An 18562-nucleotide genomic window follows, 5' to 3' on the forward strand; every position below is an offset into this window, starting at 1 on the left:
GGTGTAACTATTTGCTTCTTTTTCTTCTTCTTGGATACATAGTACTACTGTTTGTGTGATGGAAAATTTAAGCTGAACAAGCCACCCTTTTGGCATCAAAAGTAGGAAACAGTGATTTGTTGACGCCCTAGGTACAATACTTCCCAGATAAGAACTGAGAGAAGTATTTAATATCCATTTAATTGTTTCACAGGTCTGCACATTTCAGCTGGGAAATCAGTAAAAATAGATAGATAGATAGATAGATAGATAGATAGATAGATAGATAGATAGATAAATGAATGATGTCAGTGCAGAATGTTTTGTTAGTTTCTCAATAATCCTCAAATTTTGTCAGGCATTGGGCATTTACACTAGAATTTGCCAAAGAGAAATCAAATTAATTAAGTAAGTAAGTAGGTGATTAATTCTTATCATATACTGGACTATTCCAGCATCTAAATGCATTTTATATGCATATTTGTTGTAGAATCCTTGTATGTAGATGTACCTCTTTTCTAAGCACACCACATCTGTCAGTGATTGATTACCCATAAATTGACCTTGCTTGATCATCTTGAGCTTTCTTTAGCCTTTTTCTATCTGGAGACAAGTTGGGTGGTTACACAATGGTATGCCAAAATACCTTTCTACCATGAAATGTTAGGCACCAGATAACTGGAAGCACTGAAGTCTCCAGGCCAGCAGATCCTCGTCAACCTAAAACATGAGCCAACAGCTTGGGAGTAGTAAAAGGTGGTGGTGGACTGAAATTTGTGGAATGTTGGTTCTGTTCCTGGCTCTGGTTTACTTTACCTTCAACAAAATAGTAAAAAGAAGCAAAGATATTCTACCCTCTGCAAAGTAAGAGGAGATCTATGAGCCAGAAAGAAGTGACAAGAGCCAGACATAATTATTATTTCAGCACAATTGCTGCATAGCTTCTGGATCACATTGAGTCACACAGTCTTTCATGTATCACTCTAATAGCTGTCAAATTCAGAAAGCAGCTATCCCCTAGAGGAATCACTTCAGTCACCACATCATTCCTGGACACTATAGGGGTTTCAAAAAAATAGAAAGTATGGGATAGGTAACCAGCCACCTCACGGTCTGACCGAAGAGCAGGGACACACATGACGCTGAAGTGACACTGAGTTGTATGTACATAACACTGCTCTTTACCAGGCTACCATTTTTCTGTTTCTGCAGATTTTTGTCGTTCTGCAGAAACTTCAGTCCTTCTCCCCTTCCTTCCCCAGCTTTAGCATCATGAAGAGGTTTCAGAACCACCAGGAGAATGCAGTCAGCACAGGAATAAACCACAGCTGAAGAGGTAAGAGCTTTAATTTTTCTTGTGCATTCATACAATCACAAACAGTAAAGAAAGCATATTAGACATACCTAAGAGTTTGCTGTTTCACAAATGCTTTCCTTCATTTTCACACAAACAATATACATCCAGATAAGATTTCCTTATCTACCCTATCTAAGATTTCCTACCTACCCTACCTCCTATCTGCTATGAGGAAGAGCATCACACTCTTACTATTCTGCATATGAATGGGTATACCCACTAGCATTAGTCAGACTTTGGCTAATGTACACCAGGAGAGAGTAAAAATCCATGCAGTATACCGATGGTTTAACGAAACATATTCATATAGAAGTGCTACTTCTTTTTATTTTACCAGCTCCACTCACTTTAATATGCAATCCTCCGTGTCCATGTCATTAAATCCACCAACTTTCTAGACCATAGCCTCTACAGACATCTTCCACTCAGCTAATGAATATGTCCCAGACAACATTCATTTTATTGGCATCCATAAAAGTCCTAGCTTATTTGCTTTGCAAAAGTTAGATCTTTACTGGCTGTGTATGCTTCATTTAGTTAATTAAGAAGTACTCAGCAACAGCCTTGGCTTATCCTGATATTGTTAGAACATACTCTGTGTCCATTTGCAGTGCTTCAACATTTTAACATGTTTTTTTACTGTATGTTTTCACATAACTTAAAACAATGAAGAAAACCAATGACTAGTAATCAATTGCTATTATTTGTTACATTTCTGGTCATGCCTGAAGATTCACACTAGACTGTGCATCTGATGCATCTACTGAAATCATCAAAACACAAAGTCTCTGCTTCCCAGAAGCTCATGATACAAACAAGAAACAAACAAAAGTGGAAGCAAAAATAGAATAACTAATGACACAATGTCTGATTAGGTGACATACCCATATTTGGAGTCCATGGAAAAGCCACGGATGTCAGAAGAGGCAATATTTTTCTTTTCTTTTTTTTTTTTTTTTTTCTAGTTTCTTTACACGTAGGTGTCTAATGTAGTTATATTAACTATAAATTCTTTAAATATAGGTCATAATTTTATAACCTAAAACCAGTGAGAAAGTTTGAGGCAGTAAAAATAATTTGTTTGATGGTCTTTTTTCTTCCATATTGGGTATTTCACTCCAAGTATTCACATATTAATGGTCAGTCAAGCCTCATAACAAAGTTCAGCCTTACTGAGCCTTGGGAGATAACTTCATAGCTGTTATTCAGTAATCACGAGAAAGATAATTGAACTAAGTAGTCATTCTTGACAGTCACTCATGATTATTATGTGATGTCATTACAAAATCAGGCCTCTGTGAAGTTTATTCTTCTTTCATGTGCAATGCCAGGCACCCTGCTGGCAGTACTGTGACTTGTTTCATCACCCAGATACCAGCAGCATAAACTGAAGGCAAGACACATGTCTGTAGCAGGCATGCTTGCCACCAAACCTACTGTGAAGCACAGCAGAGTCCCATGCAGGATGAGGGTTGATCTACCTCTTCATAAGGTATTTCTTCAGGACACAGGTGAACAGGAAAATATTTGTGATCGCAAATTGTTTCCTGAGACTATGGAAGAAACTACTTTGTGAACATCTCTGACTGCATGTTTTCAGCAGATTTTCCATTTATAACTCACATAAAAGAATTGGGGAACCATTTTCTATCCCTATTCACTGTTATTAGTGCATTTACCTGTTAGGCAGATGGCTGCTTTGCAAATAATTGTTGAACAAGGGTAATATATACTGTCTAAAATCCTTTATGCTTCACTATGCACAGGTGGTTCATTTTGTGGGCACAAATTTTGTGTAAGGTCTGTGTGGTAGAAGCACAGGACATGGGACATTCAAAGCTCCCCTCCAAAACTCACAGATTATGGTCTTCTGTGCCATCCCTACCGCACCATCCTTCCCTCTCCATTTTAGCCCATTGTTTTTTGTAATGTAGAAAGAATCCACAAATTCTACTCCACTCCATTGATCTTTTTCTTACTATTACCTCCTTATAGGGGAAAAAAAAAAAAAAAAAAAAAAAAAAAAAGCATTCATTTACTATAGTCAAGAATCCCCATGCCTTACTTTGTCCTTGACTTGCTTTTGGAAAGAAGGAAGAAAACCCAGAAATGGTTTTTCTTGCCTGTTTTACATTACTCTGAGTTCGAATATTTTGTTGAAATACTGCACTGAACAGGAAGCCTCTCCCTGTCCCCTGAGGGTATTGCTAATGCATTGATATAGATTCTAAAGAAAGATTTGTGTTCCACATGGACCACAACTTCAAAAATAGTAGCAGCTCTGCAGTACAAAAGGTGCATTGCTCTGAGGGAATGTTCTGCAGTCAATCTGATGACTTCTGTGACCTTTTCCAATGAGATGAGGAAGATCATAAGACCTACACATTGCCCCCTCAGTCCCCAGACTCAGAGCTGTCGAAGTCTTGGTGAAAGCTGTAGCTGTACATACTTCCCTTACAGCGATTGCTGTCTGACACAAAAGATGGCTTTGAAGACAGAGCCAGGCTAGCCACACAGTGCCAAATCAGCACAAGTTTTAGACTGATAGCTCTGACAATAGCACACTAACAAAATATTTTCTGAATTTATCGTTAGAAACATTAGTTCTAAAAATAGAGATTCCAATGTGCAGTGGCCAATAATTTTAAAGAGTAACATAAAAATCCCAGAAATCAATGACTGCACATTGGTAGTGAAAGCTGTTTGATGTCTCAGGTTGAGGAAGAACAGCTAAGACATCTGGGTTGTTTTTTAAGCTCTGACATAGATTTCTTGTATCACCTGGGGCTAGGGACTTAAACTGTAGGAAAGTGTTCCTGCAGTGTGCTTTGGAACCCTGGTCCTTTGGTCACTTATTATGGGGATCAGGCTGGAACACACTAGGGCTCTCTTCTGAAGCCCTTTGGGGGTTTCATCCACCTGTAGAGCTTGGAACAAAATCAAGCAAATCAGCCAGGACCTGGAAAATGTGCTTGAGTTTCCCTGGTACTGATCTCTTTATGAATAAAAGGATAGATGGGAGGAAAAATGAGGAAACCTCCAGTTCCAGTGAGTCATAAAGTAGCCAAAGTCCTCAGGTCAGAAAAATGTAAAAGTGGAAAGAATTACTGTTTGCATATACACGAGGTGCTGTTGTGCCTTTTGTGAGTTATGCCAAAGGAAGACTGCATTAGCTGAAATAGGTCAGGAACCAATGACAAACAGCAGCTTTCATGCTTTGGGGAGCTGAAAAATATAATAAGCAATAAGAATACTACCTCAGAAATTCCTCATCATTCATTTGCTTGCTTGAACTGTGCCCCCAAAATCTGTACAGAGTTCTAGGGAACATATCTTACATTGTGACATTTCCAAGCTTTAACTGACAGAGAGCAGAAATGTCATTGAAGAAAGGAGCATCAACAGAGCAAAGAGGAATATGGGCAATTAGGCCTTCACCCTGAAACATTTCCACAGGCAAGCAGGCTCTTCAAAGTCAGAAATGCTGCTGGAGAAGGGTCTAAGACCCCAGTGCAGAAAGCATTTAAACACATGCTTTTGATTTGAACAAGACTTGACCAGATACTTCAAGTTAAGTGCAGTTTGATGAACTGAGGCTTGATGAATGGTTGCAGGATCAGATCTTTACACCATTCAACTCAAAGTTGCTTTTAAAAACTCTTCATTTCTATGTTTATAATGCTGCCTTCTAGAAACATCACCATTCAATATAAACCTTGCTTGTTTTCCTTTACAGTGGCATTAAATCCTGAAATTAAATTAATTAGTTGCTAATTTTCACTCTGTAAGAATGTGTTGACACAAGAAGTATAATAAACAGTGGTTGGGTCAGATAAATAGTGAAGCATTTACCTGACCCTGAGCCATTATTATAATTAGCTCGCTTTCACACATTATAGTCTGTTCATCAATCCACTGCTCAACATGTTCCAAAAAGACATCCACACAACAGTTCCAGTTCACAGTCCCAGACAGACTGGAGAGAAGTGGTTTCTCTCCTATAACAGCATAGCAGAATGCAGCATTAAGTCTTTCTAAGCCTTTAAGCACTATGGGAATGGCTGTTATTTCAAACTACCGTTGCTCTGCAGCTTTTTAAGACATGATTTTACAGGAAAGTTAGTAATTTCAGTGTTCTATCAGAGCACACAGCAAAATTCAGCACCACAGTAGCAACAATAGCAGCAAATATCCAGGACTTTTCCAGAACTGCACCCAGAATGCAATCCTACGTGCCAAGTGTGTATTGTGCTTATTGCTTCTTGTCATAAATTTCCTCTTATTTGAATATCTGGCAGTATTTCAGATGGGGAAAAAGTTTTAATTTAAAGAAGATTATCAGCTGTTCTGAGTTTTTGAGTCAAATGCCAGATCTTTCCAGCTTTTATGATATAATACAAACAGATTATTTTTATAATATGAAGAATTTTTGATTGTTTTTTTTTTTAATTTTTTTTTTTTTTTTTAAACAAAGGAACATATGATGTCATGGACAAACAAATATTGTGTTAGTTTGTTTCTAATAACGGACACATTTTAGAGTTAGGATAACAGGAAAAAAAACAAGATAAAAGGAAAAAAAGATGAAGTTAGTGTTGAATGAATTAATAGCAGGCAGGTGGCTGGGTGGGTGTCATGGCAGATAAACACTGAGATGAAGCCAAGGTAATTATAATTATAATCTGGCTAGTAATGCTTTCAGCTGAGGGTGTATAAAAACCTCTGTAAGTTACTACTGAGATGTTCAGATCAATCACCTTCTTGCCTGCTCCCCCAAAACATAATCTCATATGGTTAAACTCACTTTTAGTGTATTTTTATATTTTTAAACATTTTTATTATCATATTTTTAAGAGGGCTATTCTCTTGTAACTAGAGTTTAAGCAACTTTCCACTCTCATGCAATCCTGGAAAACATGAGTATGCAATCAGCTGAGTCTCTCCTGGCCTCCATGTTTTGCTGGACAGAATTCACCTCTTTCTATCATTGTCTTTCACAGGCTCTTTCTTTCCCTACTGTGCTATTCACAGGGGTATAAAATGCTCAGGCAAACAGAAGTCAATGGCAGATGTGTCGGCAGCACTTCTTTCTGTAATTTTACTAAATGGATGTAGCCCATAAAAGCAGCCTTAATTAATGGAAACATTTTAAAGGCACTTATAATAAGCAGGGAAAACAACGGTTGCCAAAAGCAAACTTTGTTAGCAAAGTATGTTTAAAAGTTACTTTCCTGAAGGTGACAAAAGATTTTATGTACACAACAATTAAAAAAATAAAAAATAAAAAAGGTATTTCTTTATTCAAATATCCTGAAAATCTTGGAGGACTCAGGTTTGGGACATGTTTCGTCGTGCTTCTGTGCAACAGGGGGGCAATGTTTTCACTGTGTCTCAAGGGTCTTTTATTATTTAGAAGTCTGAACCTGAAAGGTGCTGAGTGCTCTCAGCTCTCATTGAGTTCAATGTCACCCAGCCCTTCAGCCACCTTCAATGGGATCTGAGGGAATGCCACATCCTGCAGCAGATGTTTCCCCCATAGAGTATCTTCTCCAGTGTATCCCATCTCCAGAACACCAGGGCCTTGAGTTGGATTCAGCTCTGTTGGATTCAGATCTCTTAGGTATGGTCAGAAGTGTGTACCCAACAGCAACTGTACCCAACAGCAACTTCATCAGAATTTAGCTAGGTGTCTAGAAATTAGTACATATTTACACACTCTACCTTCCTGAAAGGAAAAGGAATAATTTTCTTCTGTGGAAGCTGCGATAACATGTCCTTCTTTTTTAATGTTGTCATTATTTTGGAAAAATATTTAAAAAAATAAAAATCCTGGGTTAATCTATTCTCATCAAGTAAATAACCTGGACCAAATGCCTTTTCATTTTCTAAAGCCACCACAATTTCTTTTGGCATGTACACACTTTGCATTGTTGCAGAGATGCTGGTGGAGAAACTGAGTAAACCCTAGGTTTTGCTTCATCAAAGGGAATCGCTTCCTTTAGGAAAATGTCCCCTTGCACACCATCTAACACTGGCTTTCCAATCAAATATAATAAGTAAAAGCAAACTGTCCCTACCATCTGTAACAAAGTCCCTTTAATTCTTCAAACACTCTCTGTAAAATGCAGCTATTAGGGATAGACATACATTTTGCTACATTTGTACATTAGAGTTGTTTTCTTTCATTCCTGATTGAGACAGTATCGTTGTATTATTAACTCAGAGAAGTTCTCTGTCCTTTTTAATTCCAGAATAATGAAACTCATTGGAACTTGGCGGCGCTCAGTCCTGCTGACTAATCGTTGGCAATTGCTAATGGCAATTTTTAATCAAATCTTATTATTAAATCAGAATATAAAAGATTTAAAAAATGCAAGGTTGCAGCTAGAGGTCATTAGTCATGAGCACAAGAAATAATCAATACAATTATGGTTGCTCGAATTGTGCTGGATGGGCCAGGTGGCGCAGCGTGATAATGCATTACCCTTTCACCTCTGCTGTCCGACTTGCATCAGAGATAACAGCAAGTCTGCTGCTTTCTACCTCAGCTCCAGTAGATGCTTGAACATGCAGAAAGGATTAAAAGGAATTCAACCAAATGGGTGAAACTAAATTCTTAGGCACACTGGTGTAAATTTTCAAAGGCGTTATTCCAGATTTACGCCCACCCCATTGCAATTTGTTTTAGCAATATCTCATCTAAAACTAAGATACCACATTAGATAATAGGAATGAGCTAGAAATTCCTGCTTAACAAAACTGTGAACAGCCTAACCTACTGTTAATCACTGTAGTGCAAGCAGGAAGTAATTAAACTGAAGTCACTGCAGATTTACACTGATGCTAACAAATGAAAACTGAATTGTTGAGCATTTCCTTTTCATTATGGGAATGTGATACAGTGGTTGCCTTCTTTTGCTGTCTTAGGAGTGTATCCTCAGATCCTAGAAAGGATCCTCAGGGAGGGAAAAGGGACTAGGAAAAGATTAAAAAAAAAAAATTGGAGAGTGTGGGTAGCAGGTGGAGCTACAAACAATCTGTGAAAAGGCTGCACTTCATCCTAATAAATGAATTTTCCATCTCAAACTGGTGTTAACTCAATGGCACTAGAAAAGTTTACACCAGCTGTGAATCTGGCCCTACTGGCAAGCGTTCAAGCAAAAATATTACCATCCGCTAGCATTTACTTTCCAAAAGACATGCTTTTATTTATCTCCTTTTAACAAAATTATTGGCTCCGCTCCAGTGTTAGGCAATTTTTAAAAGATTTCACACATTGCATCTACCTGGACAAGGAGCTGGTTTTTCTCCCCCTGCCTCAGTGGGGAACATTGGAAAATACTTGATTACCAGCAGAGGTCGATGTAGGGGGCTTTTACTTATCAGGAGTATTACCTTCACTGAGAATTTAAATACTTCCTAAAATACCTATTTTGGACAGAATTTTCTTTAAAATAAACGTTCTCGGTTTCATTTTGTGTCACTGTATTCCTTACACTAAGGACACATCCACCCTCAAAAGCAAAGAAAGGAAATTCCAACACTACAAAAATGCTGTGTTCATATGAAAGCCTGACAGGCCAAAAAAAAAAAAAATCTTATCCTGATTTATTTTTTTTTTTAGATAGTAAAAATATCTCCTTTTTCATACATAATGTTCCATCCTGTGTACCTTCATGTACATATGAATAAGAAATAAAAATTCATATAACATGCTAACTACCCACCATATAGACATAATTGCTTCTGGAAATATTGTACTTGAAGACATTTTCATGTCAGCTGTATGTGTTCGGGTATCATCATAACATGGTGTTTACACCAGATTAATACCATATGCTGTGTGGGAATTATGTCAGGTTATAAATGGAAATACAGTATAATATCTGAAATTCAGGAGTGTGTTAGAGTCTGATTTCTTTTAAAGTGCTGTTAATCAAGAAGAATGTAACTTTGAATAACATTGCTTTTGACTTACACTGATACAGCGAGGGTAGAAGCCAGTTGCTGCTGCCTTCAAGTTTCATTACCCAAGTCATAAAACTATCACCAATTAATATTATTCTGCATAATATTAATGGACTCCTGACCTCATTAAGGCAGCCAGTAGTGCTGCCACAAAACCATGGAGAATCCTCAGATCTGGAGAGAATCCTTTTTCTAGCTTTTTTTCTCCCAAAATGGCACCGCTTTTCCATGTCTCCTCTAGGCTTCTTGTGATGCTGTCAACACATTTTAACTCAAAGCTGAAAGCACTTGTTTAATCTGCATTTTACTCACTGCCTAAATAGTTTAACAGTTGTCGAGAGGGTCAGGAATAAGAAGAAAAAAAAAAAGAAAAAGAAAAAAAAAAGTGGAAGAAGTTGAAGGATGTGAAGAATGCAGCAGCAGGAGTCTAAACAGAAAGTGGAGTTAAAAACAGACAAGGAAAACAAATTAAGGAGTAGAGACCAAGTGCTAAAGCCAGAAAAATCTAAGGAAGATTTCCACAGATTTTAATCAGATCCCCAGGGAATGACAGTGTGGAGAATAATGAAGGACATTGAGAGAGATGGCACCATTACCACAATGGAATTTAGCAAAACAAGAGTGTATGGTCACAGAAAGAGATGGTTTACCAAGGGAACACTTCCCAGCACTGCTGAAGAAGAGACAGGCTCCTTCATAGGCTAAGATGACTGGCTCCAGAAGCCAGAGAGTAAATTAAGTCGGCCTTGGGCTCCAGGTCTCCATCCTGCTTTCCATAGGGCTTACCAGTTTTGTGCCAAGCCAGGGGAGAACAACAGCAGAGCAAACCTTTCTCTCCCTTGTCTTTCTGCAGACCTGCACCTTTTACAATCAGACTGCCTGAGAAGAGGTAAACACCTGACCCCTTGGCCAACGCCTTAAATTGACAGCCAAGTTCTTCTGAACAGACAGCATTGCTCAGGTGAGCAGCTAGGGAAAAAAAAAAAAAAAAAAAAAAAAAAAAAAAAACGTTAACACAGAGCTAAAGCTCTGAGTTTAAATAAAACTGTCTGTGCAACATTATGAGAAAAGCTTTCAGAAAATTACGGCCTGTGAGAAGACTCAAAAGTAAAGGGTGCATTAATCCCTTATAAAGTATAAAAGTATAATTCAGGATTAAAGATAATTTTTAATTGTAGAGGTGGCTACACATGCTATAGGATCACAGCTTCTTGTATAAGTAGTGAAGGTACTGCAAGGTAGTCTTTGGCATGTTTTCCTCTGCCTCACAAAGTTATCCCCTGTATTTTCCATTAAAACATGGTATGCATTCAGTGTTATTCACTTAAACATTACCTAACTCTCTTAGTGATGACAGATTGCCATTTTGATTAAAAATTTAAGGGCATGCTGTTGGTTTGACCCTGATTCATATACTGAGTAGGACGTGATATCTTTTGTGCTAATCTAGCTCCAAGCAGATTAATATATATATATATACTTGTATATATATATATGCATACACATATAAAAATATATGTGTACATAAAAAACTGTTGGAGGATTGAATGCAGAAGGAGAGCATTAACTCTCTCTTTGCACAGGACCTATTAATATGAAAATTAGTGTAATATGATTAACTGCTCCTTTTAACACCAAAGAGAGTGACTCTTGAGAGATTATTTTGCAAGTTGATAACATTTCCCTATCCAGTTTGTAACCCTAGGGAAAACTGAAAAAATATGGATTTTGATTTGAACAATAATGAAATGGTAAGTCATATAGCTTTGCTGTCTTATAATGACTGTATTAATTTGCAAGCTGTAGTGCTAAACCAGAATAGAGGTGCTCGAGGAGATATGCCTGTTATCTAGGCAACAGTTAATATGATGAAAATGCTATTTAGAAGCAGCTCCATGTTTTTATCATAAATATAACTTTAATTCCTTGAGAATCTCCATAAAGTCCTGGTAGAATGTAATAAATGCAACATAATCTAAAAGAGAAGACTGTCATTTATAACCATTCCCAATATTAGTTATGGATCTTTTAAAGTTTGAAAGCACTTTCTGTAAGAGAATCTATCCCATATATTCCATCCTATATTACTTTCCCAGTTTAGAAAAATGACTTAACTGTGATAAAGAGATTCAATTTTTACCTTTTGCTTGCTTTTGAGTTAGCATGGCAGACCTTATCTATTAATTTGCCAGTGAGATTCTCTCTTCAATTGTGCTTTTTCCCCAAAAGTGAAAAAGTCTTTTCAATTTTAATTTCAGTGTAGGAAAGAAGTACTCCACAAGCAGATTACAAAATGGAACTATATGCAGACTGATGTTTTATCACCAGACTAAAAGTGCAAGGCTTCTTTGAATGCAATGCTCTTACAATTGTCAGAATTTTATATTACTGATGTTTATATATGATGAGGCTGAAAAAGCCTTTTATTGACTGGTGAGACTACTCTGTACAGATTTCATGTTACATTTACTGAAGCTAAATTTAATTTGGCAACAGTGTAAACTGGCCAATTTTTCTATAGGAACAGTGTAACTTCAGCCTTTGAATTTTATTTTATTTTATTTTTAATTTATTGGAGGTCAGCCTAGTGGCCTGAGAAATGCAGGACTGAACGAAGTGATAAACACAAGTTTACACTGAGTTACCCACAATATACTGTTCAGACCTCAGTCAGAACCTCCCTGGTCTGGCCTCTCCATGGCGTTCATGTTTTGTGTTATATCTTGTAACAGTGCAGATATACTGGCATGCTCTACACACGCCTTCAACTGGGAAGAAGATATCATATTGAGGAAGGAAGAGTCCAAGCAGTGGCCTTTACACACCACAACACATTGCCAAACCTGGTAGGGTGCTAAAAGGGGTTGTTCTCATTCACAAGCCACTGCTCTCAGTGGTTCTTTCCTGAACTTTACAGCAGCATCTGACATAGGCTAACAGGCTGATGATGTTCATGAAGGGACAATATTTAGGAAGGCATTGTTAGTTGGTTGGTCTTGCCCAGGTACATAGAACTGACAGGTATTTTTTCTGTGTTTTTTTTTTGTTTGCTTGTTTGTCGGTTTTGTGTGTGTGTTTTGTTGTTGTTGTTTGTTTGTTTGTTTTTATGGTAAGTGTAGGTATTTTGGGAAGAGCAGTTCACGAGCTCAAGTGTACTGCATGAGGCAGATGTTTTTTGCAACAGGTTGAAACACATCGTGTTGCTGCTAGGTCTGTAGGCAAGTGTGAGGTTACCACATACTTAGTGGTACAACAGAGGTAAATGAGGAGGCAAATAAAGATTTCCTAAAGGATGGGAAACACAAATCCTTCTGGGTAAGGACAAGGAGTAACTTCATTTCTCAAGGGGAAGTTGCCTCCTCTTGTCCTGCTTAAAATAAACAAAGAGAAAAAAATGGGATTTATTGGTAAGCTTTAGAGCATGTGTTCTGATGCTTATTTGTGCAGTTATTGTATTTTATTGTACCTTACTGTACATACAATTGTTGTACATACAATATGTTATTGCATTTTTTCACCACATGACAGTGGCACAAAAATATGCTGTGATATGTTGAAACAGACTTACAACTTTGAAAAGGAAATACACTGGGGGGGAGAAGTATGGGGAATATATTAAAATGTATGTATTCCATTGACTTTTAATATATATATATATGTATGTATGTATGTATAAAATACCTCTAACTGCTCATCAGCCAAGCCAACAGTTGACTTATAATCACTGAGGATGCAAATATTATGAGAGGATACTCTCTCTGCATTCTATCTACATAAGCAGTTATTCTAATAAGGAGCTGTCTTCTTTTCTATATATACTGCATGCTGACATGATAGTCACAGCTTTTTGTATTGCACAACACAAAAGCTTTCACCTTTTTCTTCTCTTGAGATAGAACTGACAGAAAATGATTGAGGATATAAGGGAATCTGAAGGACATTTTCCCCACACTGGTATTTTTCTTTAAATGCTCTCTCCTGGGTTAGGGGAGCAGGAAGGAAGTTTTTTTGTTCAGCTTTGGTGTGCACAATGTCTTAGTTTCTGTGCAGATTGCAGGATGTTATGGCGTTGACTATGTCAATATTGTCTGAGTGCATTCTTAAACCCTGTAGCTCTGAGCAGGTAGAAGTCTGTCTGTAACTAAATGATAAGGCTCTATCTGCTATAAATACAATAACATCATCCACACACATGTACAGATGGCTACAAAAGAGTGATGAGACATCTTGTTTTGCCAAATATAGAACCTAATGAAAGAAATCACAGACTCTACATTTTAGCACTTGAGACTTTTAATCTTCAAACTTTTGAGTTCAAATTCTTCTTGGTTCTGGGAAAACTTGGGGTTTTATTATATTATTTAGTTCTTCCTTCCCCTATTAAAATCCTAGGGCTCATATTAATTACACGTAAGAATCTTGGTACAGGTTTCAATTTAAAGAGAAACATTTTTCTTCTGCTAGCTTTATATTTTTCCTTCAGAAGGAAGGAAACTTGTCCCTCCAGTGAAGGGACAAGTTTCAATTACAACAGGAAACACAGTCATCCCAGAAAAGTTTTGGGGAAAAAAATCTTCTAAAGTTTAGAATATTTTGCAAAACTCACTTCCATCTTTCATCACTCTTTCAACACTGTTATTAAAATGTATGTGTCCATTTTCATTTAGGTTTACACAAAAAGAATCCATTATCCATTGTCATTTAAGTCCACTGCCAATTTCTCAGCTAGTGTAAACCACCATTATTCCAGCTTGGTGAAGTAACACCGCTGGACATCCAGCTCAGGATCTGATTCCTGTTTTCTATTTCTTCTGATACAAGGTAGCTGGATGAAATTCCGTGGTCTGTGTTTTATAGGTAGTTAGACTAGATGCTCTAATGGTCCCTCTTCTGCTTTTAAAATCTATGAATCTAATGAAAATTTTGTGTATGCATCAAGGGGAAAATATGGTTGTTTACTGCACAAAATTTTTGTGCCTCATTTCACAAGAAGACTGCGAAACCTGACTATTTACAAAGCCAGGATTTCTTTTCACAGTATTGATAATTATATTACAAACAGTATTTAGCACATGAAATTAATAAATCTTTTGCTTCCTCGTTTACACCAGTTTCCCATATTGTATTAGTAACCACACATTAGCTAATCAGCAGGTTGAGGGGAAAGCTGCCAAAAGCAGATCTGATAATTGGCAGCAGTCAAACAATCATAGCAGGAAACTTTACACTTCCTGCAGACAAGGCTACTGATGAAGACAATGCTGAGATACAACTTTAGGGAAAAAAAATAGGATGTTTAGTTCTTTCATGTTTAATGATCTCTTGGAAAACTAGACCACTTCTCACAGGGAGGCAAAGGGGTTTTGCTTAGAAACAATGTAGATAACCACCCAACACTGGTAAAGGGAAGTTTGGTAATCTAATAATCATCTAGAAGCATTCATGGGATTTTCTCTCTGCCAAATTTTTCAAGTCATTTAAAACACCTTTTTATTTGTCAAAGTCCATGTATGGTACAGTTATTACTGTCATAGGTGAGAACGTGACACATTTCTCCACACAACATTCCCCTGAGATAACTAAATATTAACAAATCCATTCTCCAGGTAGGAATATAAATACACATTAGCCAAGTTTTAGACCCACCAAGACTCTAGGTGATTTGGATGGGGTTTAAATGAAAAATCAGTATTCTAAATTTCATCTCATCTGCTGCTTAGGTTTGGCACCATCTGAATCTCTTCAAGTGTTTAAACTAAAATTTCCCAAATCTCTTCAGATATTCTCTTTTTACGCAGAGAGAGACACTTCATTTTTTATACTGTGAAGAAGCTGTTCTTCGGCCAAAGAAGCTTTGACATCCAGCATTATCTACAGCTAGGCATCCTTCATTTATCTCATTCTTGGCAACATTCTCACTAATATTTTACATCAAATACCCTTCAGATCAAGTACAGCAGCAGTGGCTTTAGAAGAACAGAGCTGAAGATCTCCCATTTCTGCTCACACCTGAGTTGACTCAGGCTCTCTGGACCACACAGCTGTAAGTTTCTTCCACAAGAAAAAAAAATTTCAACAGGAAAATATGAAGCATCCTTACTTCAAAATAGCCTGTATCTGGATGGGGAGAACAATTCCAAAGTGGTGGTAGAGGAACAAACACACAACCACCTAGGAACTGCACTATAAAGCTTTTAAAGAACTGCTACTCCATTCATTTTATAAAGTAAAAGGGTAGGAGAATGTATAAAATTATGAATCCTCAGAGAATTTTTTCCTGTATCTAAATATATAGCACCCACAATTCCTGCAAAGTAGGTATTTAAGAAACACCTATGGCATTAATTTTCACTGCTTCTCCCTACTACACATGGCTGATCCAAGTATTCTACCCCCCTTCACACCAAGTTGTCAAATAAGAGACCATATCCTTACTAATTTCTGATTATGCACAGAATCACTCTTTCTAGCCAGCATTTCTCTTTCCAAAGAAACAAATACTTATTTTCAACCACACCGTGAAATAAAGAATGTGGGCAGGCCAAAAATTAGCTACAAGTTCTGAGTGTGAAATTGTAGCAAAACGTATAATGAAAGAATTTCAAATGTCAAAGGAAGAAAAGTATGATGTCCTATATCCTGTCTACATCAACCCGCCTATCCTAGTCACTGTTTCTACTGTTTTTTATAACATCTTTGGGTTGTGTTCCCAATCCATGCATAAGCACAGCCCAAAAATACAGAGTCTAATGACTAATTTTCACTGGTGGTCTTCAGGCAGGAAAAAAAAAAAAAATATATATATATATATATATATATATATATATATATATATATATATATATAAACACAAATCAAATATAAAAAAATATATATATATATATAGAACACTAAGAGCTAAAGAACAATCACTGCATTGCTCTCATTTTCACACACTTTATGGTGGTAACATTCCAAAGACTGTATGGGGAATTCAGTATGATATACAGAAAGTGACATGGGGAGTGGGAGGAATAGAAATAATGTCCAGTAAGGCTGGACTGCCAGGCTGCCTTTGTAGCCATGGAAGGCAGATACACTCCTCAGGAGGTGTGCATTTTGGAAGTGTGTGTGGGGAGGGAATTTGTGATACCTGCACTCCCTTAAAATATGATCACCATCTGCTCACACCTCTTGAATTTCACTCTTATAATCTCCTTTACTGATCTGAGATAAAGTTCTTTGGCCAACATAGGAATCACAAATTCTGGGACTGTGTCGTACTTTCATCTGGGGTGCACCCTAGGAGTAAATATCCTCCAACTAAATGGAAAATGAGCCCAAAATTTTACACATTTTCCTACTGAAAATTCTAGCTGAATTTCCTAGCTGATTCTTCAAGCTATCAAGCATATCAAAACCACAAATGATATTCTCACTACAGAATTTTAAAAGCAGAAGGAAAATGCAGAAAAAAAAAAAAAAAAACATCCTTGAGGTAATACCTAATTTCACAAAAAATCTTTTGCTTTTTATGTTCAGTGCAGGCAGATCAGAACCCTCTTGTAAGCCATGTGTTTTGTGGATTAAATGTTCACTTTTCCAAGGTCGCACAGAAAAATAGAACGATAGTCTTCCCCTACAAATTTCAGATTTACCATTTAATTAATTGACTTTGGCAGTTGGCACACAACCTTTAAAAAAAAAAAAAAATCTGAAATGTCAGCCTTGAAGGGGGAAAAAAATCATTTGATGAATTTAATCTAAGTGCCAACCAAAGCACAAATGTTCCCTGTGGACCCGTTACAACACTGGAGTTCACAACTGATTGCTTGGGAATGAGCAAACTAATGCAGCAAAATATTTACTAGCTAAGTAGATGTAGTTTAATATATACACTCTACTCGCCAGATATTTACACCTGTATCTTGTAAAATGCTGAAATCTTCAGACTTGTTAGATTAATTAATTTAATTAAGGTAAATAAATAGAAATACAGGTTGCTGTTTTCCCAAATAAGAAGTTTCACAGACTGAGAGTGTTCATTTATGATTTCTTTTTGTTTTTGTTGTTTTGTTTTTTTTACAAATGTGAGAAACCACAAAAAGTTGTTCTCCTGCTTCCTGTATATGCATGTCGTGCAAATTATATATAGGCGACTGGATAGTCTTCAGCAGTGAACTTCAGGTACCATCTGTACACATTTCTGGCACCATTTATTTGCAATTAACCAGGGCCTTATGTTTTATCCCCTGCAACTTAAAGTCTTAAATTCTGGAGGAGGTAAGTTTAGCTGAAAGGAATACTGAATCCAGCATAAGGCTTTCTAATGAGCAAAACCTACCCTGCTACTTCTTATTTAAACCATTGTGACTGAGGAAGATCACTTTTGCTAAGTAAAAGAAAAAAAAAAAATCTTTTGGTAAAAAAAAAAAAGAATGATTTAATAGCACCTGCAAGTGCAGATTAAATCATTTGTAATGATTCATTAAACTTGATGGCTCAGATACTCCACCAGTGAAAACAAGCTCCGCTGATTTCACCAGAACACAAGGACTTAACTAATAACCAGAAGGCCATGGCAATTTACCCCAGGTGACCCAAGGTGTCCAGTCACATAATAACCCTTTCATCCTCCAGAACTGCTCTTGAGGTCAGTGTTTAAAAAGGAGAACCTGTAAGAGAACAGATATTGATGTGAAGTACCAGAAACTTTACTGATGCCGGAGACTGTTTCTTCTCTTCTTTCACCCCACCACACTCATCCCACAAGTGGGTAGTACAGAAACTGCACATCTTGAAACTTGCAGATGCACTTATCTATCTGCAAAGACACACAGCTTAGGGACAACACTTAAGCAAAATGTAGCAGGTTCAGAAAAATCCCTCTGTTCATAAAATCACATGAAATATCTCTGTGTGGATTCCCGTATGAAAAGTAGTAGTCAAAAGATCCAGCAAATGAAGTAGACATACTGACATTACCAATAAAGGAATAGGCAGAAAAACACAGTCAACTGCATCTCCTATTAGCTAAATCACTTCTCTGCTTTTAAAACATGGGAGAAAATTGGACAGGCAGCAAATATTTTGTGACAACATGGTGCACCTCAATTCTTCATAGCACCGCTTTCACTAATGCTATTTCAGTGTCCTAAATGCTGAGTGATGGGTGCTTTAACACCCTTCCCAGAAACACCCACCTGTGATGGTAAGATTGGTGGAAATGACTCGTGATGCTGAAAATATAAACATTTCATCCCAGATACTGGTCACATT

This window comes from Aythya marila (genome assembly GCF_965140915.1).
Source record: "Aythya marila genome assembly, chromosome: 3".
In the NCBI taxonomy this organism is placed as follows: Eukaryota; Metazoa; Chordata; class Aves; order Anseriformes; family Anatidae; genus Aythya; species Aythya marila.